We start from the raw sequence: 26,252 nt of genomic DNA, 5'->3' as shown, positions 1-26,252 counted from the left end.
GGGTTGGGGGTCAGGGATCCCCTCTGCTTCCCTACAGACACGACCCCTGAGAGGTCTCTGAAGTTTCCTGGCTGCTTGTATCTGGATGGGGAGGGAGTCACACACCTGCTAAAGTGGATTCTGCTGGGAAGGACTCTGATGATGTCACCTCTCTGCTATGGCGGGCCCCAGGCTCCTTGCCGGAGTGTCCGAAGGGAGGGGTGGGACTGGTCCATCCCCGGGTGGCCTCAGCTCTCGCTATTTCATGAAAGCTTGGCTAAAGACTTCTTCCTGCCAAGCTGCGTCTCTGAAGCTAGCGGGATCCCATCAAGTTGGCTGCGGGCGGAGGAGCCGGCAGCTGCGCCGCTGCACTCGGACTGCGGCTGGCGGATCTGGACCTCTGCGTCTCCTTGCAGGGATTCGCTCGTCTGGGGCAAACTGTCGCTTCAAAAAATCCTAGTAGCTCCCGGCCGGTCTCTCTTCAGTGGAATTTTGCTAGGAGATTCTCCGTTGGTAGAATCTAAGCGTTATCTATGCGTCTTTATGACCCCATCACTGGGGGGGTATTGAAAGTGCTGCCTCTCCGCCCGCTGCCATGTTGGATCTCTTCTGGTGTTAAGGTTTTTGAGTGCTTTATATATCCTAGAGATTAATGCTCTATCTGATGTTCTTGTGGTAAAGATTTGCTCCCATTCTGTAGGCTCTCTGTTTACCTCATTGATTGTTTCTTTTGCTGAGAAGCAGCTTTTTAGTTTGAATCCATTCCTGCTGAGAGCCACAGTGGAGTCTTAATGGCCCCTGGCATTTTGCCAATAGTATTGGTTGAGAGACGAGCCATTAAGATGATGCTGGATTGATTCAATTGTATATTACACCTTTACTGTCTGCCTCTGCCCGCTACTTTGGAGTTCCTGCAGAGATTCCTGGAGAGTTTGCATTGGTTGGGGAAGTGCTGGGGGAGGGATTTCCAGTTGGTGGTTCCTGGAGGAGCTGCGTGCATGGCGTTGGGGAGAGTTCCCGGGGAGCATGTGTGGAGTGTGCTGGTGGAGTTCAGAAATAAAGTGTGTTCCTGCTTCAGTGGCTCGTGATTTGTGCCCAGCCAGACTGCGGCACATTCCAATTATTGACTCTTGGTTTTAATTCTTGTGCTACAGAAATTTGGGGCCTAATCTGACATTATGGAGATTTGGCCTACTTTTTCTTCCACTAGGTGCATGGTCTCTGGTTTAATTGCTAGGTCCTTGATCCACTTTGAGTTGAGTTTTGTGCATGGTGAGAGATAGAGGTTTAATTTCATTTTGTTACATGTGAATTTCCAGTTTTTCCAGCACCATTTGTTGAAGAGGCTATCTTTTCTCCAATGTACATTTTTGGCAGCTTTATCTAATATAAGATAACTGAAGTTATGTGGGTTAGACTCTGTGTCCTCTATTATGTATCATTTGTCTACTGATCTATTTTGGTGCCAATACCATGCTGTTTTTGTTACTATTGCTCTGTAATATAGTTTTAGGCCTGGGATAGTAATGCCACAAGGTTCTCTCATCTCACTAAGGATTTCTTTGGCTATTCTGGCTCTCTCTTTTTTTCAGATGAATTTCATGATTGCTTTTTCTATTTCTATGAGGAATGTCATTGGGATTTTGATTGGAATTGCATTGAATCTGTATAGTGCTTTTGGTAGTTTTGGCATTTTGACAATATTAATTCAATGCAATAGCTTTTGATATGTTTTTGTATGCAATTTTCCAGAATTTTATTGAGTATTTTTGCACCTATATTCATCAGGGATATTGGTCTGAAGTTTTCTTTCCTTGATGTGTCTTTGTCTGGTTTTGATATAAGGGTGATAATAGTCTCATAGAATGAGTTTCAAAGGGTTCCCTTCTTTTTTTTTTTTTGATTTTCAAACTTTATTGATGTTAGCAGCCATGTTTTCTCAAAGCCTATGTACATTACTTTATTGGGAGTTTCAAAACAGTGATATACTAATCCTACCTGTTTTCTCACATATAGCAGCTTGTTATGGTTTGGATGTGAGGTGTCCCCCAAAAGCTCACATATGAGATAAGACAGGGATTAAAGGGTTCCCTTCTTTTATTTCATGGACTAATTTGAGTAGTATTGGTACTTATTCTTTTTTGAGGGTCTTGTAGAACTTGGCTGAGAATTTGTCTGGTCCTGGGCTTTTCTTGGTTAGTAGGCTTTTGATGGTGCCTTCTATTTCTTTGCTCAAAATTTATCTGTTTAAATTGTGTATGTCCTCCTGATTTAGTTTGAGCAGATCATATTTCTTTAGTAATTTGTTGGTGACATTAAGATTTTCTATTTTATTGGAGTATAAATTTTCAAAATAGTTTCTAATTATCTTCTGTATTTCAGTAGTATCTGTTGTGATATTTTCTTTTTCATCACAAATTTTAGTAATTTAAATTTTCTGTCTCCTTTTTTTTTGGTTAGGGTGGCAAAGGGATTATCAACATTTTTGTTTTTTCAAAGAACTAGCTGTTTGGTTATTTTTTTCAATTGTTTCTTTTGTTTCAATTTCATTGATTTCACACTTAATTTTAATTATATCCTGTCTTTGATTGCTTTTGGTGTTGATTTATTCTTCTTTTTCTATAGCTTTGAGATGTAATGTCAGTTGTTTATTTATTGACTTTTCATCATTTCAATGAAGGAGCTTAATGCAATGAACTTTCCGCTTAGCACTGCATTCATAACATCTCAGAGATTTTGGTATGTTGTATTGGAATTATCATTTACCTCTAAGATTTTTTTTTATCTCCTCCCTGATTTCTTTGGCTATCCATGCATCATTCAATAGTATATTATGTAGTCTCCAAGTATATGAGTAGCTTCTCTTTTGTACTTTATCATTTATTTCTAATTTCACTCCATTATGATCTGACAGAACGTAGGGTAGTATCTCCCTTTTTTTGTGTGTTTGTTAAGAATTGCTTTATGGCATAAGATATAGTCTATTTTAGATGTGCTATTGAGAAAAAAGTGTATTCACTCATTGATGGCTGAAATAGTCTATATATGTCTATTTAGTCTAAATTTCTGATTGTATTATTGAGTTCTATAGTTTCTTCATTTAGTTTTTGTTTGGAAGATCTATCCAGTGGTGAGAGAGATGTGTTAATGATTCTTGAAATTGAGAAGGATTTGTTTGATATACATTGATGCTCCATTGTTTGTGGCATAAATGTTCATGATTTTTATTTATTATTGATGTATGATTCCCTTAAGCAGTGTAAAATGTCCTTCTTTATTCCTTCTGACTGACTTTGCTTTGAAGTCTACTTTATCTAATATGAAGATGGAAATCCCTACTTGTTTATGTGGTCCAAGTGAGTGGTATGTTTATTCCCATCTTTTCACCTTCAGTCTGTGGATGTCTTTTCAATACTATGATTCTCTTGAAAGCAGCATATTGTGGGGTCTTTTTAAAAAATTCAATTTATCAGTCTATGTCTTTTAATTGATGAGTTTAAGCCATTAACATTAAGGGTTATTATTGAAAAATGGTTTGTATTCCCAGTCATTTTGGTTGGTTTCTGTTTTTTCACTTGACTTGGTTTCTCCTTTGATTGGTTTTTCCTTTAGTGTAATTCCTCCCTTTACTGATTTTTATTATTGTTTTTTTATGCCCTCCTCATGGAATATTTTGCTGAGAATGTTATGTAGTGCAGGCTTTCTTACTATAAATTCTTTAACTTTTGTTTATCATGGAAGGTTTTTATTTCATCATCAAATCTCTAGCTTAATTTTGCTGGATATAAGATTCTTGGTTGTCATCCATTTTCTTTCAGAGTTAAGTATGTGATGTTCTAGGAGGATCTTTGAGGGTCTTGGTAGAGAAATCTGCTGAGATCTGAATTGGTTTTCCCCATATGTCATCTGAAACTTTTCTCTTGTAGCTTTAAAAATTCTATCCTTTTTCTGTATGCTAGGCATTGTCTTTATAATGTGACTTGGTGTAGATCTGTTGTAATTTTGTATATTTTGTGCCCTGTAAACCTCTTGTATTTGTTTTTCCAATTCATTCTTCATGTTTGGGAAATTTTCTGATATTGTTTTATTGAAGAAATTGTGCATTCCTTTGGTTTGTATCTCTCTGGTTTCCTCTAGCCCAATAAATCTTAGATTTGATATTTTGATGTTATCACATAATTCTTGGATGTACTGTTCATGGTTTCTTACCATGTTCACTGTGTGGTCAGCTTTATTTTTAAGATTGTATATTTGTCTTCATTGTTTGAGTTTTTGTTCCAAGTGATCTAGTCTGTTGGTGATGCTTTCTATTCCATTTGTTAATTTGGTTTATTGTTTCCTTCATTTCAAGGGTTTCTGTTTTTATTTTTAAGTATCTCTATCTCTTTATGCCTGTATTTTCTCTTTTGTCTCTTTGTTGGAATTATCAGTTGTTGGCTATATTTGTTCTCTTATCTCCTTGTTGGAGTGAGCAATTATTGCAATTATTTATGTCATTGTTTGATTTGTAAATCATTTTAATTATATACATTAAGAACTCCTTCTTTGACATTTCATCTACTGTGCTGTCAATAGATTCTGTTATTGTATCTTATTGGTTTGTTTGGGGCATTTTCTTCCCTTGTCTTTTCATGTTTTCCATGTGTCTTCCCCTCTAGCAGTGCAGATCCATGGTATTACAGTTTCTACACATCTTAGAGTGTCCCTGCAGGTTACTGATGTCTTGATTTTAAGGGGAAGATCAATAGTAACAGCACCTAATGCAAATGATATATAGCCTTAAAATAAATAGTTCCTGTTGAGATGATTGCAGTTTTGTCACAATAAGCAGAAATGATGTGTTCAATTATAATCTGCAATATAAACAGTAGGTTTGCAAAAGGGCCTACAAATTTTAATGCTGCACAAATAGAGAAATGGGGGGGATGTTGTGATGTTTATTAGGTAGGAGGTAAGAATATGGAGGTGTTAGATCATAGGAAGAGTGAAAGATGAATCGAAAGCTGTTGTCTGCTAACAAGAGAAAAAGGAGAAAGAGTGACCCCATGCAAGGCTCTTTCCTGCCTCTGTAACAAGATGTTGGCTATTAGCACATCTAGCAGGGATACCTCTGCTCTAACCAAGCCTGCAGGGACCTTGGTGATGGCCTTCCAGGTCCTGGCTATTGTCTCTAGATGGAAGTGCCCATGTCTCTAGTTGGTGGTGAAGTCGTGTCAAACCTGTAAGTGCCTTGGTGATGGACCTCCAGTCACCACCAGTGTCCCAAGATCTAAGCTGTTGCAGCTAAAAATTGTGGTGGCAGCAGTTGAGGTAGCCTGAGGTGGTATTGGAGGTGTCCTAAGAAGGCAGCAACTATTTTTTGAGATGGGGTTGAAACAGCAGGCCCAACAATGGCTTGAGCAGCCTATATGGAGATGCCACACTGTGGTGTGCAGGTGTGGTCCTCAGCATGGTGGGCAGTCTTGTGCTTGGCCTGGGCCTGGGATACTTGCAGGTTGGCAGTGTGGTCCTGGGCCTGGACTCCGTGGGGGTAAGTGAGGCTATCCTGGGCCTGCCTGATCTCCATGGGATTGGCAGGCTGTTGGCTTTTCTTTCTTGTCCTTAAGCATTTGCGCTGACTATGCCCTTAGGAGGCATGGTCATAGTTTGCTTTCATCCTCTGCAGAGGGTCTAGCTGGCACTACATTGTGAGAGTTTGACAGACAGTTTCAAGAAGACCAGAATTCCTGGTATTGAAGTCCCCTGGTATTGAAAGGAAATTGGTCCAGCACTGATCACACAAATACATCAAGGACAAAGACGAGAGAGAGAGAGAGAGAGAGAGAGAGAGAGAGAGAGAGAGGCAAAATTATGGCTATAGGTTAGGGGAGGGGTTAACCCTTGTAGTTGGCATAGCAACCATCACCTGATTTTATGAAAGACAAGTTTTTATTTCTTAAAGATAGAGACAGGCAAGGTTTTACTACTCAAGGATGGGCAAATTATTTATTAAGAATAAGGACTGTGGGGCTGAGGCTGGGGTTCAGCAGCAGCACACTTGCCAGGCATGTGTGAGGCATTAGGTTTTATTCTCAGCACCACATAAGAATAAATAAAATAAAGGTCTATCAACAACTACAAAAATATTTTTTTAAAAAAGAATCAGGACTGTATTCATAAAGTGGGGGTGGGAAAAGGAAAATGGCTATAGTTATTCCAACACCTGGAATGTCTGCTGTGTTAGGTCCTAAGTTTGTGCAGTGAACTCAGTTAGCCTTAAGCTCTAGATTATAAAAATGAATGAGTGTGGCTTCAACATTTCAGGAGCCTGGAAGACTCAGAACCAGATAAGTAAGTGCCTGTCCTGGGACTTGTACAGAAACATATAAATAATCTAGCAATCATTTTCATTTGTCTGCCCAGCATCCTCCCCTCCCCCTACTTATGTTAACTGTGCACCTTATTGTGGAGATCTGCCTCTTCACATCTTTGGCTCAGGGCAGGGGATCAGGGCTTGCATAGGCAGTATGTGTCCAACCACTGTGATTCTCACAGGGATGGCTATGTGACCCAATCTGATCCAATCAGCCTGGAATGTTGCACACTGATGTTATAGGAGGCTTTGCCTCTGGTTTTCTGTCTTCTGTTATGCCCCTGTGATGTGAGAAGGCTCCTTGAAGTAGGAGAGACTGAGGTCAACATTCAGGATGGAGTTAGACAAGAATATGAGGTTCACTCTTGAAAGCAACCACAATTTTAAATTAGCATAATTCTTTGTAGGCATATCTATGTGTAGTTTGTAGTTTATTCATTAATATTTTTCTCATTATAAAAGTGAATCATATTTACTATGGACAAATTAGGCAAAGCAAAAATGAACTATATTCCTACAAATGCATAGAAAATCTTCATCACAATAGTACTTTCCCTTTCTTCCTTTTTTCTCTGCTAATTGTTTTTTAAATTGATCTTGAGATTTTATTCAATAATGGTTTTTCCTTTCCAGATTTTGTCACATACAGTTACCCAGCAAGTCAGCCCTGGAGTCTCTAGCTGATAGCCTGTATAGTTGCTAATTAAAGAAGGGCAGGACAAACCAGTATGTGATGCTGGGAGCATTCTCTTATTCTTGGTACTGTCCTTCTCTACCTCAGTATAGAAATCACAAACCCTCTTCTGTCATTTTCCCTTGATCAGACTAGGAGATGACACTTGGGTTTTTCCTTTACTCAAGAAAAATTGAAGGAATATCTTTTTTTTTCAAAATAAGAACAAATGTGAAAATCATCTGGGCTGTTTTTATTTTCCCATACCACATCTAGCTGTAGTAAGTAAGTATCTAAGTAAATTGGGTTGTTTTCCAAACTCTGGGAGTTTAGGTTTAAGAACTTTCTGAATTTCAGATTGGTTTGTTTTATATATTGGGCAATGAAAATATAGCAAACTAATAAGGAAAATCGGTTGGACCCGTGCACCTAGGGTAGAGGGGACTCCCGCCTCTAAGGGAAAGACCCCTCTCACCTGGGTGTCGGGGGGAGTCGTATACCATCGGGGGAAGACCCCTCTCACCTGGCTGTCGGGGGGAGCACCCACTGCACCCCGGGACGAGGGGGCTCCCCTCACCTAGATAATGGGGGTAGCTCCCTCTGCACCCAGTGTCGAGGGGACTACCCCCTCTAGGGGGTGACCTATCTCACCTGGGTGTCAGGTGGAGCTCTTATACCATCGCACCCTGGGTCGAGGGGACTCCCCCCTCTACAGGGAGACCCCTCTCACCGGGGTTTCCGGAGGAGCTCCCGCAGCACCCTGGTTCGAGGAAACTCCTCCCTCTAGGGGGGGAGACTCCTCTCACCGGGGTGTCAGGGGGAGCTCCCGCCGCACCCCGGGTTGAGGTGACTCCCCACTCTAGGGGGGAGACTCCTCTCACCTGGGTGTCGGGTGGAGGTCCCTTCGAACATTGGGTCGAGAGGACTCCCCCTTCTAGGGGGAGACCGCTTTGACCTGGGTGTCTGGGGGAACTCATGCCGTGCCCCGGGTTGAGGTGACTCCCCCCTTTAGGGGGTGATCCTTCTCACCTGGGTGTCGGGGGGAGCTCCGGCCGCACCCCAGGTCGAGGCAACTTCCCCCTCTAGGGAGGAGACTCCTCTCACCTGGGTGTCGGGGTAAGTTCCCGCTGCACCCTGGGTCGAGGCGACTCCCCACTCTAGGGGGGAGATTCCTCTCACCTGGGTGTTGGGGGGAGGTCCACCTTCTAGGGGGAGACCCTTCTCACCTGGGTGTGGGGGGAGGTCCTGCCGCACCCCTGGTCGCGGGGACTCCCCCCTCTATGGGGGAGACCACTCTCACCTGGGTATCCGGGGGGAGCTCCCGCCGCACCCTGGGTCGAGGCTACTGCACCTTCCAGGAGGGAGACCCCTCTCACTTGAGTGTCGGGAGGAGATCCTGCAGCACCCCTGGTCGATGGGACTCCCCCCTCGAGGGGGAGACCCCTCTTACCTGAATGTCGGGGGAGCTCCCGCCGACCCCGGGTTGAGGCAACCTCCCCCTCGAGGGGGGAGACTCCTGTCACCTGGGTGTAGGCGGGAGCTCCCGCTGCACTCTGGGTTGAGGGGACTCCCCTTTCAAGGGGGAGACCCTCTCACCTGGGTGTCGGTGGGTGCTCCTGCAGTACCTTGTGTTGAGGAAACTCCCCACTCTAGGGGGGAGACCCCTCTCACTTGGGTATCAGGGGGAGGTCCCTCCGCACCCCATGTCGAGGAGACTCCCCTTTCGAGGAGGGAGACTCCTCTCACCTGGGTGTCCGGGTGCTCCCACCGCAACTTGTGTCGAGGAAAACCCCCCTCTACGGGGGAGAACCCTCTCATCTGGGTGTCTGGGGTAGTTCCCGCTGCACCCTGGGTCAAGGCAACTCCTCCCTCTAGGGGGGAGACCCCTTCACCTAGGTGTCGGGGGAGCTCGTATACCATGGGGGGGGGGGACTCCTCTCACATGGATGTGTGTGGGGGTTCCCGCGGCAACCCAGATCGAGGGGACTCACCCCTCTAAGGGGGAAACCCCTTTCACCTGGGTGTTGGGTGGAGCTCCCGCCACACCTCTGGTGGAGGGACTCCCCACTCTAGGGGAGAGACCCCTCTCACCTGGGTGTCGAGAGGAGCTAATGGGGAACTCGTATACCATTGCACCGAGGGTCGAGGGGACTCCCTTCTCTAGGGGGGGACCCCTCTCACCTTGTTGTCGAGGGAGCTCTCACCACACCCAGGGTCAAGGAGACTCCCACCTCTAGGAGGTAGACCACTTTCACCTGGGTATGGGGGTAGTTCCTGCTGCACTCCTGGTCGAGGGGACTCCATCCAATTGGGGGAAGAGCCCTCTCACCTGGGTGTCGGGGGGGGGGAGCTCCAGCCTCACCACGGGTCGAGGCACTCCCCCCTCTAGGGTGGAGACCCCCTCTCACCTGGGTGTCTGGGGGAGGTCCCTTTGAACACAGGGTCGAAGGGACTCCCCCTTTTAGGAGGGAGACCCCTTTGACCTGGGTGTCTGGAGGAGCTCATGCCCTGGTTGATGAGACTCCCCCCTCTAGGGGGTGATCCTTCTCACATGGGTGTCGGGGCGGGGGGGAGCTCCTGCAGGGCCTCGGGGCTAGGCGACTCCCCGCTCTTGGGGGGAGACCCCTCATACAGGAGATTCCGCCACATACAGGGTCGAGGGGACTCCCCCCCTCTAGGGGGGGACAGCAGTCTCACCTGGGTGCCGGGGGAGCTCCCGCTGAACCTAGGGTCGAGGGGCCTCCCCCTTAGGGGAGTGACCCCTCTCACCTATGAGTCTGGGGAGCTCCTGCCGCACACCAGGTCGAGGAAACTCCCCCCTCTAGGGGAGAAACCACTCTTACCTGTGTGTGTGTGTGTGTGTGTGTGTGTGTGTGTGTGTGTGTGTGGGAGGTCCCGCTGCACTCTGGGTTGAGGGGACTCCCCCCTCTAGGGAGGAGACCCCTCTCACCTGTGTGTTGGGGGGAGGTCCCCCACACACACATGGTGTCGAGGGGACTCTTCTTTCGAGGCGGGAGACTCCTCTCATCTGGGTGTCTGGGGGTGCTCCCGCCACACCTTATGTCAAGGAAATGCCCCCCTCTAGCGGGGAGACCCCTCTCACCCGGGGCTCTGAGGAGCTCGTATACCATCCGGGGAAACTCCGGGGAAACTCCTCTCACATGGTGTGTGTGTGTGTGGGGGGGGGCTCCCTCGGCAACCCAGGTGGAGGGGACTCACACCTCGAGGGGGGAAAACCCTCTCACTTGGGTGTTGGGTGGAGCTCCTGCACACCTCAGGTCGAGGGACTCCCCAGTCTAGGAGAGAGACCCCTCTCACCTGGGTGTCGCGGGGGGAGTTCCCACCACACCCGGGTCGAGGGGACTCCCTCCTAGAGGGCGGGAGACCCCTCTCACCTGGGTGTTGAGGGGAGCTCCCACCACACCCCGGGTCGAGGGGACTCCCTCCTCTAGGGGGGAATACCATTCTCACCTGGATGTCAGGGGTGCTCTCTCTCAGTAACTTGTGTGGAGGAAACTCCCCCCCTCTAGGGGGGAGAACCCTCTCACCTGGGTGTCACGAAGAGCTCCCACCACACCCCGGGTCGAGGGGACTCCCCACTCTAGGGGAGAGACACCTCTCAATTGGGTGTTGGGGAAACCTGCCACGGCAACCTGGGACGAGGAGACTCCCCCCTCTAGAAGGAAGACCCCTCTCAACTGGGTGTCTGGGGCAGCTGCCACTGCACCCCAGGTTGAGGGGACTCCCCCTTCTAGGGCGGAGACACCTCTCACCTGGGTATCAGGAAGAGCTCCCACCGCACCCGGGGCCGAGGGGACTCTCCTCTCCCCTCTAGGGGGGAGAAACCTCTCACCTGGGTGTCAGGGGGTGCTCCCACCGCACCCTGGGTCAAGGGGACTCCCTTATCTAGTGGGGAGACACCTCTCATCTGAGTGTGGAGGGGAGCTCCCACCGCACCACTGTAGGTGACTCCCCGCTGTAGGAGGGAGATCCCTCTCACCTGGGTGTGTGTGGGGGAGCTCCCACTACATAACTGGTTGAGGATACTCCCAGCTCTAGGGTGAAGACCCCTCTCACCTGGGTGTTGGGGGAGCTCCCAACGCACCCCGGATCGAGGGGACTCTTCCCTGAAGGTGGGAGACATCTCTCAGCTGCATGTCAGGGGAGTTGCCACAGCACCCCAGGTCGAGGAGACTCCCACCTTGAGGGGGAAAACCCCTCTCACCTGGGTGTCAGAGAGAGCTCCCACTGCACCCCGGATTGAGGGGACTCCACCCTCTAGGGGGGAGACCCCTCTCATCTGGGTGTTGGGGCGAGCTCCCACTATACCCAGGGTCTAGGGGACTGTCTCCTCTAGGAGGGAGACCCCACTCACCTGGATGTCGTCGCAAGCTCCCGCCGCACGCTGGTCAAGGGGGCTCCCCCCTCTATGCGGAAGACCCCTCTCACCTGGGTGTCGGAGGGAGCTCCCAACGCACCCTGGGTCGAGGGGATTCCCCCCTCTAGGGAAGATCTCCTCTCACCTGGGTGTCAGGGGGTGCCTCCACCACACCTTGGGTTGAGGGGAATCGCCCTCTAGTGGGGAGACCCATCTCACCTGGGTGGGTGTTGGGGGAAATGCCATCCCACCCCAGGTTGATGGGTCTCCCCCCTAGAGATCCCTCTCACCCAGGTGTTGGGGAGAGCTCCCACCACACCCAGGATGGAGGGGACTCTTCGCTCTAGGGGGGCGATCCCTCAAACCTGGGTTTTGGGGGGAGTTCCCACTGTACCCCAGTTTGAGGAGACTCCCCCATCTAGGGGGGAGACATCTCTCACCTGGGTGTCAGGGGAGCTTCCAACGCACCTCAGGTCCAGTGGACTCCCACCCCTAGGCTGGAGACCCCACTCACCTGGGTGTTGTGGGGAGGTCCTACCCGGGTCATGGGGACTTCCCGCTAGTGGGTATCAGGGGGAGCTGCCTACCTCTCTCCAGGGTATCAGAGGGAGCTGCCACCACACCCCGGGTCGAGCATACTCCCCTTTCTAGGTGGGAGACCCTTCTCTCCTGGGTGTCAGGGAGGGTCATACCGCAGCCCAAGTTGAGGAAACTCCCAGCTCTAGGGCAGAGACCCCTCTAACCTGGGTTTGGGGGAGCTCGTATACCATCACACCCCGGGTGTGGGGACTCCCCCCTGTAGAGGGGAGACCCCTCTCACCTTGGTGTTGGGGGGAGCTCCCACAGATCCAGGTCCAGGGGACTCCCCCCTCTTGGGGAGGATCACTCTCACCTGGGTGTTGCGGGGAGCTGCTACTGCACCCCGGGTCAAGGGGACTGCCCCCTCTAAGGGGGAAAATGTGTCGGGGGAGCTCGAAAACCTCTAGGGGGAGTCCACTCTCACTTGAGTGTCGGGGGGAGCTGCCATCGCACCCCTGGTCGTGGGGACTCTCCCTTCGAGGGGAAAAGCCTTTCTCAAAGACCCCTCGAACGTGGGTGTCGGGGGGAGCTCCCACTGCACCCAGGTGGATCTCCCACTGCACCCAGTGTCGAGGGGGGGAACCCCTCCCACCTGGTTGGTGGGGGAAGCTCCCACCGCACCCAGGGCCGAGAAGACTCCCCACTAGAGGGGGAAGACCCCTCCAACCTGAGTGTCGAGGTGAGCTCCCACCTCACCACGGTTAGGGGATTCCCCCCTTGAGGGGGGGATACCCCTCCAACCTGTGTGTCAGGGAGCTTTCACCAAACCGAGGGTGGAAGGGACTCCCTTCTTGAGGGGTGAGACCCCTCCAACCTGGGTGTTGCAGGGAGCTTCCACCACACCCATGATCAAGAGGACTCCCCCCTCAAGGAGGGACACCCCTCCATCATGAGTGTCCCGGGGAGCTCATATACCATCGCACCAAGGGTTGAGGGGACTCCCCCTTTGAGAGAGGAGACCCCTCCTACTTGGATGTCAGGGGGAGCTCCCATCGCACCCACGGTCGAGGGGACTCCCCCCTCGAGGGGGAAGACCCCTCCAACTTGGGGTTTTTTTTGGGAACACCCACCCCACCCAGGGTCGAGGGGACTGCCTGCTCGAAGGTGGAGACCCCTCCAACTTGGGTGTCGGGGAAAGCTCCCACTACACCAAGGATCGAGAGGACACCCCTCCCATGTGGGTGTTGGGGGGAGCTCCCACCGCACCCATGGTCTAGGGGACTCCCCCTTGAGGACGGTGACCCTTTCTATCTGGGTGTCAGGGGGAGATCCCATTGCACCCAGTGTTGAGGAGACTCCCCCCTCAAGGGAGGCGACCCCTCCAACGTTGGTGTTGGGGGAGCACCCAGGGTCAATGGGACTCTCCCCTCCAGGGAGGATACCATTCCCACCTGGGTTTCTTGGGGAGCTCCCGCCGCACCCAGGGTCAAGGGGACTACCCCCTCAAGGTGCGAGACCTCTCTTACCAAGGTGTCTGGGGAGCTCGTATTCCATGGCACCCAGGGTTGAGGAGAATCCCCCCTGTAGGGGGAAGACCCCTCTAACCTGGGTGTCGCTGGGAGCTCCTATAACATCGCACCCAGGGCACAGGGGATTCCCCCTCTAGGGAGGAGAAGTCTGTAACCTGGGTGTATACCATTGCACCCAGGGCAGAGGGGACTCCCCCCCTCTATGGGGGATACCCCTTTAACTGGGTGTCACAGGGAGCTGGTATACCATCACACCCATGGCAGAGGGGACTCCCCACTCAACCGGGTGTCAAGGGAAATGCCACCGCACCCCAGGTCGTCGAGAACTTGTATTGTCGCACCCAGGGCAGAGGGGACTTTCCCATCTAGTAGGAAGACCACTCTTACTTGGGTAAAGCGGGGAGCTCCTATATGATTGCACCCAGGGCATAGGGGACTCCCCCTTTTAGGGTGGAGACCCCTGTAACCTGGGTGTCAGGGGAGCCTCCACTGCATCCATAGCAGAGATGGTCTCCCCCTCTAGGGAGTTGACCTCTGTAATCTGGGTGTCCTGTGGAGCTCCCACAGCACCCAGGACAGAGGGGACTCCCCGCTCTAGGAGGAAGACCCCTCTAACCTGGGTTTCGCGGGGAGCTCGTATACTATCGCACCCAGGGCACAGCGGACCCTCCCTGTAGGGGGGGGACCCCTCTTACCTGGGTGTCGCGGGAAGCTCATATACCATCAAACCCAAGGCAGAGGGGACTCGCCCCTCTAGGGGGGAGACCGCCCTAACCTGGGAATCGGGCAGAGCTTCCACAGCACCCAGGGCACAGGTGACTCCCCCCTCTAGGTGGGAGACCCCGCTAACCTGGGTGTCTGGCGGAGCTCTCACAGCACCCGGGGCAGAGGGGATTCCCCCCTCTAGGGGGGAGACCGCTCTAACCTGGGTGTCAGAAGGTGTCCCAATGCACCTGGGGCAGAGGGGACTCCCGCCTAGAGGGGAGGAACCCCTCTAACCGGGTGTCGGAGGGAATTCCCACCGCACCCAGGGCAGAGTGGATTCCCCCCTCGAGGATGAGACCCCTCTATCCTGGGTGTTAGGGAGAGCTCCCACTGCACCAGGGCAGAGGGCACTCCCCCCTCAAGGGTGATGACCCTTCTATCCTGGGTATCAGGGGTGCTCCCACTGCACCCAGAGCATAGGGGGGAGACCTATCTTACCTGGGTGTCAAAAAGAGCTCATATACCATCGCACCAGGGGCAGAGGGGACTCCCTACTCTAGCGGAGAGACCTCTCTCACCTAGGAGTCGGAGGGAGCTCCCAACACACCCCTCGTCCAGGGGACTCTACCCTCTAGGGAGGAGACCCCTCTCACCTGGGTGTCAAGGGGAGCTACAGCTGCACCCTTGTTCGATGGGACTCCCCCATCTAGGGGGAGACCCTTCTCACCTAGGTATCTGAGGGAGCTCCCGCCACACACCTGGCCGAGGAGACTCCCCCCTCTAGGGGGAAGAATCCTCTCACACGGGTGGAGCTCCCCCTACACCCAGGGTCGAGGGGACTCCCCCTTCTAGGGGGGAAACACCTCTCACCTGGGTGTCAGAGAAAGCTCCTGCTGCACCCCGGTAGAGAAGAATCCCCCTTCTAGGGGGAAGACCCCAGTCACGTGGGTGTCGTGAAGAGCTCCTGCAGCACCTGGGTCGAAGGGACTCCCCCCTCTAGTGGGGAGACCCCTCTCACCTGGGTGTCAGGGTAAGTTCCCATTGCACCCTGGTTCAGGGGGACCCCCACCTTCCAAGGGGAGATCCATGTCATTTGGGTGTGCAGGGGGAGCTCCAGCCGCATCTGGGATGAGGGGACTGCCCCGTGACAGCGGAGACCCTTCTCACCTGGGTGTCGGGTGAAGTTACTGCGGCACCCCAGGACGAGGGGACTCCCCCCATAGGGGAAGGACCCCTGTTACATGATGTAGGGGGAGCTCCTGCTGCACCCCTGGTCGAGGGGACTCTCCCCTCTAGGGGGGAGACCCCTCTTACCTGGGTGTTAGGGACAGCTTCCGCAGCACCCAGTGTCGAGGGGACTCCCCCCTCTAGGGGGGGTGACCTCTTTCACCTGTGTGTCTGTGGGGAGCTCCCACCAAACCTCAAGTCGAGGGGCTCCTCCCTCTAGGGGGGGAGACTGCTCTCACCTGGGTGTCAAGGGGAGCTCCCACCTCACATCAAGTTGAGAGGACTCCCCCCTCTAGTGGGGAGACTCCTCTTTCCTGTGTGGGAGGGAGCCCACAGCACCCTGGCTTGAGTGGACTCCCCATACTACGAGGTAGTCCCCTCTTATCTGGGTGTCGGGGGAACTTCCCACTGCACCTGGGTCGAGGGGACTCCCTCCTCTAGTCCGGAGACCACTCTCACCTGGGTGTTGGTGGGAGAACTTGGGTGTCAGGGGAACCTCCCACCACACTGCGGGTGGAGGGGACTCCACCATCTAGGGGGAGACCCCTCTCACTTGGTTGTCAAGAGGAGCTCCCACCACCCTCTGGGTCGAGGGACTCCCTGCTAGATGGGGGAGAACCCTCTCACCTGGATGTCGGAATGAGCTACCACCGCACCCAGTGTCGTGTGTTCTCCCCACTCTAGAAGGGAGACCCCTGTCACCTGGGTGTCCAGGAAAGCTCTCACCGAACCCTGGGTAGAGAGGAATCCCCCCACAAAGAGGAAACCACTCTCACCTGGGTGTCAGGGGTAGCTCCTATACCATCATCGCACCCCGGGTCGAAGGGACTGCCCCCTCTAGGGGGGAAAGTCCTTTCACCTGGGTGTCCTGGGGAGTTCCTACTGCACACCAAGTCGTGGAGACTCCCTCCTCTGGGGGGACACCCCACTCACCTGGGTGTTGGGGGGATCTTCTGCCACACACTGGGTGGAAGGGACTCCCCCCTCTAGGAAAAAGGCCCCACTCACCTGGGTGTCGGTGAGAACTCCCGTGCACCCCGGGTCAAGAAGACTCCCACCTCTAGGGGGGAGACCCCTTTCACCTGGGTGTCAGAGGGAGCTCTCGCCACACCCCAGGTCGAGGTGACTCCCCACTCTAGGGTGTTGGGGAGAGGTCCCGCTGCACCCAGGGTTGAGGGGACTCCCCCCTTTAGGGGGAGACTCCTGTAACCTGCGTGTGGGTGGGGGGCTTCCGCCGCACCCAGAGTCAAAGTGACTGCCCCCCATTATGGGGGAGACCCCTCTCACCTGGGTGTTGGGGGAAGGTCCCGTAACACCCAGGGTCGAGGGGACTCTGCCCTCTAGAAGGGAGACCCCTCTCACCTGGGTGTTTTGGGGAGATCCTGCCTCACCCAGGTCGAGGGGACTCCCCTCACTGGGGGGAAGACCCCTCTCTCCTGGGTGTAGGGGGGAGGTCTTTCCACACCCAGGGTCGAGGGGACTCTCCCCTCTAGGGGGGAGACTCCTCTCAACTGGGTGTCGGGGGAGCTCATGTACCGTCGGCGGTAGAACCATCTCACCTGGGTGTTGGGGAGGTGTTGCCTCACCCTGGGTCAAAGGGACTTTCTCCTCTAGGGTGAAACCCCTCTTACCTGGGTGTCATGGGGAGGTCCCTCTGCACCCTGGGTCTAGGAGACTCCCTCTTCTAGGGGAAAGACCTATCTGACGTGGGTGTCGGGGGAGGTCCCCCCACACTCCTGGTCAAGGGGACTTACCCCTCTAGGGGAGAGGTCCCTCTCACCTGGGTGTCGGTGGGAGCCCCACTGCACCCCGACTCAAGAGGACTTCCCACACTAGGGGGGAGACACCTCTCACCTTGGTATTGGGGCGAGGTCCCGCTGCACACCCGGTCGAGGGGACTCCCCCTCTAGTGAGGAGACCGCTCTCACCCGGATATCAGGGGGAAGTCCTTCTGCACCCAGGGTCCAGGTAACTTCCCCTCTAGGGGGGAGACCCCTCTCACCTGGGTGTGGGGGGTACTCCCACCACACCCTGGGTTGAGAGGACTCCCCCCTGGGGAAGACCCCTCTCACCAGGGTGTGGGAGGGACTCCCACCACACCCTGGGTCGAGAGGACTCCCCCCACTAGGGGAGAGACCCCTCTTACCAGGGTGGTGGGGGGAGCTCGTATACCATCGCACTTAGGATCAAGAGGTCTCCCCCTAGAGGGAGAGACCCCTCACACCTGGGTGTCGGCTGGAGCTTCCTTTGCACCCCTGGTGGAGGCGACTCCTTCCTCTAGGTTGGAGACCCCTCTTACCTGGGTTTTGGGGAATGCTCCAGCCACATCCCAGGTCGAGGTGACTCCTCCCTCTAGGGTGGAGACCCTTCTCACCAAGGTGTCAGGTAGAGCTCTTATATCATAGGGGGGAGACCCCTCTCATCTGGGTGTCAGGGGAACTCCCGCTGCACCCAGTGTCAAGGGGACTCCCCTTTTGAGGAGGGAGACCCCTCTCACCTGTGTGTCTGGGGGAGTTCGTATACCCCTCTCACCTGAGTGTCGGGGAGATCCCGCCACACCCCGGGTTTGAAGGGACTCCCTCCTCTAGGGGGAGACCCCTCTCACCTGGGTGTCAGGGGGAGCTCCTTCCGCACCCCGGGTCAAGGTGACTCCCCGCTCTAGGGGGGAAACCCATCTCACATGGGTGTTGGAAAAGCTCCCTCCGCACCCAGGGTCGGGAGGACTCCCCCCTGTAGGGGGTAAATTCCTCTCACCTGTGTATCGGGGGAGCTCCTATACCATTGGGGATAGACTCTTCTCACCTGGGTGTGGGTAGGAGGTCCCACGGCACCCCGGGTGGAAGGGACTCCCTCCTCTAGGAGGGAGACCCCTCAAATCTGGGTGTCTAAGAGAGGTCCCACATAGCCCCGGTCAAGGGGACTTCCCCCTCTAGGGGGGAGACCCCACTCACCTGGGACTTGGGGGGAGGTCTGCAGCACCCCTGGTCGAGGGTATTCCCCCCTCTAAGGGGGAGACCCTTCTCACCTGGGTGTGGGGGGAGCTCCTGCGCTTCCCGCGGTGAGGGGACTTCCCCCTCTGTGAGGGAGACACCTCTCGCCTAGGTGTCAGGGGGAGGTCCCACCACACCCCCGATGGAGGGGACTCCCCTCTCTAGGGGGGAGGCCCCTCTCACCTTGGTGTTGTGGGGAGGATCGCCGCACCCGGGTTGAGGGGACTCCCCCCTCTAGGGGGCGGCCCCTCTCAAGGGGTGTCTCGGGGAGGTCCCGTTGCACCTCGGGTCAAGGGGACTCTCTCCTCTGGGGGGGAGACTCCGCTCCCCTGGGTGTCAGGGGGAGCTCACGCCACACCACCGATCCAAGCGACTCTCCCCTTGAGGTGGGAGAAATCTCTCGCCAGGGTGTTGGGTGGAGCTCCCTCTGCACCTAGCGTCCAGGTGACTCTTCCCTCGAGGAAGGAGACCCCTCTCACCTGGGTGTCGGGATGAGCTCCAGCCGCACGCCTCCGGGAGGAAACTCCCTTTTCTAGGGGGGGAGACTCCTCTCACCTGGGTGTGGGCAGGAGTTCTTCTGGCACCCGGCGTCAAGGCTATTCCCCCTCTAGTGGGGGAGACCCCTCACACCTGGGTGTCTGTCGGCGGGAGCTCGCGTTGCACCCCGCTTCAAGGCGATTCCCCCCTCTAGGGGAAAGACCCCTCACAACTGGGTATTGGGGGATCTCCCGTTGCACCCCAGGTCGAGGAGACACACCCCTCTAGGGGGGAGACCCCTCTCACCTAGGTGTCAGTGGGAGCTCGTATATCATCGGGGGGGGGGGGGGAGACCCTTCTCACCTGGGTGTGTGGGAGGCTCCCTCCGCACTCCAGGTTGAGAGGACTCCCCCATTTAGGGGGGAGACCCCTGTCACCTGGGTGTCGGGGGGGGGGAGATCATACACCATCAAGGATAGACCCCTCTCACCTGGGTGTCGCCGGGAGCTCCCGCGGCACCCCGCATTGAGGGGACTCCTTTCTCTAAGGGGGAGACCCCTCTCACGTGGGTGTTGAGAGGAGCTTCCCCCGCACCCTGGGTCGAGTGGGCTCCCCCTCTAGGGTGGAGACCACTCTCACTTGGATATCAGGGGGAGCCCCAGCCAAACCCAGGGTCAAGGGGACTCCCCCCTCTCTTGGGGAAACCATCTCACTTGGTTGTCTGGGAGAGCTCCCAAGGCACCCATGTTGAGGGGACTCCTCCCTCTAGGGGGAGATCCTTCCCACCTGGATGTCGGGGAGCGCTGTATACCATTGGGGGTAGACCCCTCTCACCTGGGTGTCGGGGAGAGGTCCCACCGAACCCCAGGTCAAAGGGACTTTCTCCTCTAGGGGGGAGAACCCTCTCACCTGAGTGTCGGGGGGAGGTCCCATTGCTCCCCCGGGGGCTGGGACTTTGTCCTCTAGGGAGGAGACCCCTCTCACCAGGGTGTCAGGGGAAGGGCCCTCTGTACTCCGGGTAGAGGGGACTACCCCCTCTAGGGTCAAAGGGACTCCCCCCAAGGGGGGAGACCCGTCTCACCTGAATGTCGGGGGGGGGGGGGACTGCCGCGGTACCCTGGGTCGAGGGGATTCCACTGTCTAGGGGGGATGCCGGGTTTCTGTTCTCAAGACTAAAAGGCTCAGGGGTCACTCTAGTTAAACTGGGCTAACTGGGCTGCACGAAATAACCACACAAGAGACACAAATACCTTTTTCTTTGGGGTTGCTGTGACGGCTCCTCTCACCTTAAGGGTCTGCAGAAAGAGAGAGAGAGAGCAAGAGCATGCGCTGACCCCTTTTATTGAGGAGAAGCTATTCAAATGAGGCAAGGGGTCAGGTTTCAGGGGGCTGAGTCTACCTTCATGATGTCCACTGTCAGCAGGTTGACTGACACCTGGGTAGGCCACACCCAAGGGCACAATAAGAGGAGGGGACACACACAAGGCACTTCCATGGAAGATTCTATCCTAAACAGAGCAAGGGGTTATATTACAAAGGAACAGGTGAGCATAGCTTCACCCATGGGGCTGTAGCAAGGCACACCCATTTCTGTGACTGAGCGCCTCAGCACCCAGCTGGGGAGTGTAACTCAGTCACCCTTAAGGTTGGCCTCCACAGGGGGAGGCCCCTCTCACCTGGGTGTTGAGGTAGGGCCCACCGCCGCACCCCATGTTCTGGGTGTTGGTGGGAAGGCCCGCTGCAACCAGGGTCGAAGTAATGCCCAACTCTAGGGGACAGGCCCCTCTCACCAGTGTGTGTGTGTGTGTGTGGGGGGGGAGGACCCGCCACATCCTGGATGGAGGCAACTCCCCACTCTAAGGAGAAGATGCCTCTCACCTGGGTGTTGAGAACAGCTCCCCCCGCCTCCCAGGGTCGTTGAGACTCCTCCTTCTAGGGGTGAGACCCCTCTCACCTGGGTGTCGGGTGGAGGTCCTGCTGCACCCCGGGTCGGAGGGAATCCCTCCTCTAGGGAGGAGACCCCTCTCACCTGGGTATCAGGGGGAGCTCCTGCCGCATCACGTGTCGAGGTGACTCCCCCTTCTAGGGGGCGACCCCTTACAACTGGGTGTTGGGGGGAGCTCCTGGCCACACCGGACGTCGATGGGCCTCCCCCCTCTTGGGGGAAGACCCTCTCACCTGGGTGTCAGGGAAAGCTTCCGCCACACCCTTGAGGGGGGAGAACCCTCTCACCTGGATGTTGGTGGGAGCTCCCACCGCACTCAGGGTCGAGGGGATTCCCCTCTCTAGGGGAAAGTTCCCTCTCACCTGGATGTCGGGGGGGGGGGAGCTCATATATACCATTGGGGGTAGACCCCTTTCACCCGGGTGTCTGGGCATGGTCCCGCAGCACCCTGGGTTGTGGGGACTCCTCCCTCTAGGGGGGAGACACCTCTCACCTGGGTGTGTGTGGGGGGATTTCGCCGAACTCCGGGTCGAGGGGAATCTCTCCTCTAGGGGGGAGACCTTTCTCGCCTGGGTGTTGGGGAGAGGTCCCGCGGCACCATGGGTTGAGGGGAGTCCCCCCTCTAGGGGAGAGACCCCTCTCACCTGGGTGTCAGGGGGAAGTTCCGATGCACCGAGGGTCGAGGGGACTCCCCTTTCTAGGGAGGAGACCCCTCTCACTTGGGTGTCAGGGTGGGTCCCACCTCACCCAGGGTCGAGGGGACAATCCCCTCTCGCGGTGAGACCCCTCTCTCCTGAGTGTTGGAAAGAGCTCCCGCCCCATCACCGATCGAGTCGACTCCCCCTTCGAGGGGGGAGACCGCTTTCACCTGGTTGTCGCGCGGAGCTCCCGCTGGCACCCCACATTGAGGGGACTCCCCCTTCTAGGGGGTAGACCCCTCTCACCTGGTGTCAGGGGGAGCTTTCCCCGCACCCGGGTAGAGTGGATTCCCCCCTCTAGGGTGGAGACCCCTCTCACTTGGGTATCAGGGGGAGCCACCGCCATACCCAGGGTCAAGGGGAGGTACCCCTTTCCTTGGGTGTCGGGAAGAGCTCCTGCTGCACCCGCGTCGAAGGGACTCCCCCCTCTAGGGAGATCCCTTCACCTCACCGTAGCGGGTAGACTCCTCTCACCTGGGTGTGGGGCTGGGGAGGTAATGCCACATCCCGGGTCAAGGGGACTCCCTCTTCTATGGGAGAGAACCCTCTCACTTGGGTGTCGGAAGGAGGTCCTGCTGCACCCCGGGTCGAGGGTACTTCCCCCTCTAGGGGGGAGACCCCTCTAACCAGGGTGTCGGGGTAGGGTCCCCCGCACCCTGGGTCAAAAGGACTCCCCCCTCTAGGGAAGAGACCCCTCTAACCTCGGTGTTGGGGGAAGGGCCCACAGCACCCTGGATTGAGGGGACTCCCCCCTCTAGAGGGGAGACCCCTGTCACCTGCATATCGGGCAAACTCCCTCCGCACACTGGTTCGGGGGGACTCCCTCCTCTAGGGGGGAGACTCCTCTCTCCTGGGTGTCAGGGCGAACTCCCGCTGCACCCAGGGTCGAGGGGAGTCCCCCCTCTAGGGGTGAGACCGCTCTCACCAGGGTGTTGGGGCGAGCTCCCACCGCACCCCAGGTTAGGGGACACCTCTCAATTGAGTGGGAGAGATCCCGCCATACCCAGAGTCGAGGAATCTTCCCCCTCTAGGGGGGAGACCCCTCTCAGCAGGGTGTTGGGGCGAGCTCTCTCCGCACCCATGGTTGAGGGGACTCCCCCCTCTAGAGGGGAGACCCTTCTCAATTGGGTGTCAGGGGGAGCTCTATTCCATCGCACCCCTGGTCGAGGGGACTCACCCTTCAAGAGGGGAGACCCCTCTCACCTGGGCGTCAGGGCGAGCTCCCGCCACACACAGGGTCGGGGGACTATACACTCCGGGGGGGGACCACTCTCACCTGGATATCGTGGGGATCTCGTATACCATTGCACCCCACTTTGAGGAAACTCTCTTCTCTAGGGGGGATACCCCTCTCATGTGGGGAGCTCCCGCAGCACCCAGGATAGAAGGGACTTTCCCTTCTAGGGGGAAGACCCCTCTCATTTGGGTGTTGGGGGAGCTTGTATCCCATCTCTCCCTAGGTCGAGGGGATTCCCCCATTTAGGGGGGAGACCCCTCTCACCTGGTTGTCGGGGGGAACTCCCACTGCACCCAGGTTTGAGGGGACTCCCCCCTCTAGGGGGTAGATCCCTCTCTTTTGGGTACCGAGGTGAGCTTCTGCGGCACCCAGGGTCAGAGAGATTCCTCTCTCTAGGGGGGAGACCCCTCATCTGGGTGTCAGGCCCAGGGTCAGAGGGACTCCTCTCTCTAGGGGAGAGAGAGACCCTTAATCTGGGTATTAGGCCCAGGGTCAGAGGGACTCATCTCTCTAGGGGGGGAGACCCCTCATCTTGGTGTCAGGGCAAGCTTACGCTGCACCCAGGGTGGGGGGGAGTCCTCCCTCGTCTAGGGGGGAGACTCTTCTCTCCTGGGTGTCAGGGCGAGCTCCCGCTGCACCCAGGGTGGAGGGGAGTCCCCCCTCTAGGGGGTAGATCCCTCTCTTTTGGGTACCGAGGTGAGCTTCTGCGGCACCCAGGGTCAGAAAGATTCCTCTCTCTAGGGGGGGAGACCCCTCATCTGGGTGTCAGGCCCAGGGTCAGAGGGACTCCTCTCTCTAGGGGAGAGAGAGACCCTTAATCTGGGTATTAGGCCCAGAGTCAGAGGGACTCATCTCTCTAGGGGGGAGACCCCTCATCTTGGTGTCAGGGCAAGCTTACACTGCACCCAGGGTCGAGGGGAGTCCCCCCTCTATGGAGGAGACCCCACTCACCTGGGTGTCGAGCGAACTCTCGCCGCACTCAGGGTCGAGGGGACTGCCCCCTCTAGGAGGGAAACACCTCTCACCTGGTGTTGGGGGGAGCTCCTATACCTTCGCACGCAGGGTCGAGGGGACTCCCCTCTCTATGAAGGAGACCATTCTCACCTGGGTGTCGGGCGAGCTCCCACCACATCCAGGGTTGAGTGGACTCCCCGATTTAGGTTGGAGACCCCTATCACCTGCGTGTTGGCACGAGCTCCAGCTCACCCAGGTGAGAGGGGTCTCCCTGTCACCTGGGTGTCAGAGGAGCTCTCCGCACCCAGGTTCAAGGGGAGTCCCCCCTCTAGGGGGGAGACACCTCACCTGGGTGTCTGGGCGAGCTCCCGCTGCACCCAGAGTCGACGTGAGTCCCCACTCGGAGTGATGTGAGTCCCCTCTAGGGGGGAGACACCTCTCACCTGTGTGTCGGGGGAGCTTGTACACCATGGCACCCCGGGTCCAAAGGCCTCCCCGCTCTAGGGGACAGATCCCTCTCACCTGGGTGTGTGGGAGCTCCCACTGCACCCCAGGTCGAGGTGTCTCCTCCCTCCCCTCTCAACTGGGTGAGGGGGAAGCTACCACCGCACGCCAGGTTGAGGGAACTCCCTCCTTTAGGGGGGTGACCTCTCTCACTTGGGTCTCTGGGGGAGCTCGTATTGCATCGCATACCAGGTTGAGGGGACTCTCCCCACTAGGGGGGAGAGTCCCCTCAACTGGGTGTTGTGGGGAGCTCCCGCTGCACCCCAGGTTGAGCATACTCCTACCTCTAGGGGGTAGACCCCTCTCACATGAGTGAGGAAGGAGCTCCCACCGCACCCAGGGTCGAGGGGACTCCCCCCCTCTAGAGGGCAGATCCCTCTCACCTGGGGAGCTCCCGCTGCATCCCGGGTCAAGGTGACTCCTCCCTCTATGGGGGAGATCCCTCTCACCTGGGTGTCGGAGGGAGCTCCTGCTGCACCCCAGGTAGAGGGGCCTCCCCTCTCTAGGGGGAGACCCCCTCACTTCCATGTCGGAAGGAGCTCCCGCCTCCCCCAGGGTCGAGAGGACTTCCCCTCTAGGGGGCAGCCCCCTCTCACCTGGGTGGCGGCGGGAGCTCCTACCGCAACCCTCGTCTAGGGAAGTCCTTTCTCTACGCAGGAGAGCCCTCTGACCTGGGAGTCGGGGGAGCTCCCACCACACCCCAGGTCGGGGAGACTCCCTCATGGAAGGAGGAGGCACCTCTCACCTGGGAATCAGGGGGAGCTCCCACCACACCCTGGGTCGAGTGGACTCCCGCTCTAGAAGAGACCTGTCTCACCTGGGTGTTGCGAGGAGCTCCCATTGCACCCCAGGTCAAGGGGTCTCACCTCTCTACGGGGTAGACCCCTCTCACCTGTGTGTCGGGGGGAGCTCGTACACCATCTCAAGCCGGGTCAAATAAACTCACCCCTCTAGGGAGGAGAACCCTCTCACCTGGGTGTTGGGGAGACCTCCCGCCGCACCTTGGGTCGAGAGCACTCTCCCCTTCTAGGGGAGAGACCCCTCTATCCTGGGTGTCGGGTGAGCTCCCACCGCACCCCCGGTGGAGGGAACTCCCCCTTCTAGGGGAAAGACCCCTGTGACCTGGGTATCTGGGGGAGCTTCCACCGCACTCTGGGTTGAGGGAACTCTTTCTCTAGTGGGGAGACCCCTCTGACCTGGGTGTCTGGGGGAGCCTCCACTGCACCCCAGGTCGAGAGGACTCCCTGCTTTGAGGAGGAGACCCCTCTCACCTGGGTGTTGGGGGAAGCTCCCACTGCACCCCACTAGGAGGTGACTGCCCGCACTAGGTGGAGATCCCTCTCACCTTGGTGTCAAGGAAGGTCGTATACCATCGCACCCAGGTAGAGTGGACTGCCTCCTCTGGGGGGAGACCCTCTCACCTGGGAGTTGGGGGGAGCTACCACTGCACCCTGGTTCGAGGTTACTTCACCTTCTATGGGGGAGACCCGTCTCACCTGGGTGTCATAGGGGGCTGCCACCGCATCCCGTGTAGAGGGGACTCCCAAATCTAGGGGGGAGACCACCCTCACCTGGGTGTCGTGGTGTGCTCCCACCACATCCAGGGTCGAGGGGACTCCCCCCTCTAGGGAGAAAGTGAGCTCCCACTGCACCCGGGGTGGAATGGACTCCCCCATTTAGGGGGGAGACCCCTCTCATCTGAGTGTGGGGTGAACTCCCACAGCACCCCGTGTTGAGGGTACTCACCCCTCTATGGGGGAGACCTCTCTCATCTGGGTGTCGGGGAGAGCTGCAACCCCACATCAGGTTGAGAAAACACCCCCCTCTAGGCGGGAGACTCCTCTCACCTGGGTTTCTGGATGAGCTTTCACTGCACCCTGGGTCAAGGTTATTCCTCCTTCTGGGGAGGAGACCCTCTCACCTGGGTGTCAAGAAGAGCTCCCACCGCACCCTGGGTTGAGATGACTCTCCCCTCTGGGGGGAGACCCCTCTCACCTGGGTGTCGGGGCGAGTTCCCACAACACTCTGGGTTGAGAGGACTCCCGCCTCTAGGGAGGAGACCCCTATCACCTGGGTGTCTGGGTG

This window comes from Marmota monax, unplaced genomic scaffold, assembly GCF_021218885.2.
Source record: "Marmota monax isolate L192 unplaced genomic scaffold, Marmota_monax_Labrador192_F-V1.1 WCK01_AAM20220418_F8-fsc00483, whole genome shotgun sequence".
Classification (NCBI taxonomy): Eukaryota; Metazoa; Chordata; class Mammalia; order Rodentia; family Sciuridae; genus Marmota; species Marmota monax.
The sequence above is the reverse complement of the archived record's forward strand: the minus strand, read 5'-3'. Positions refer to the sequence as shown.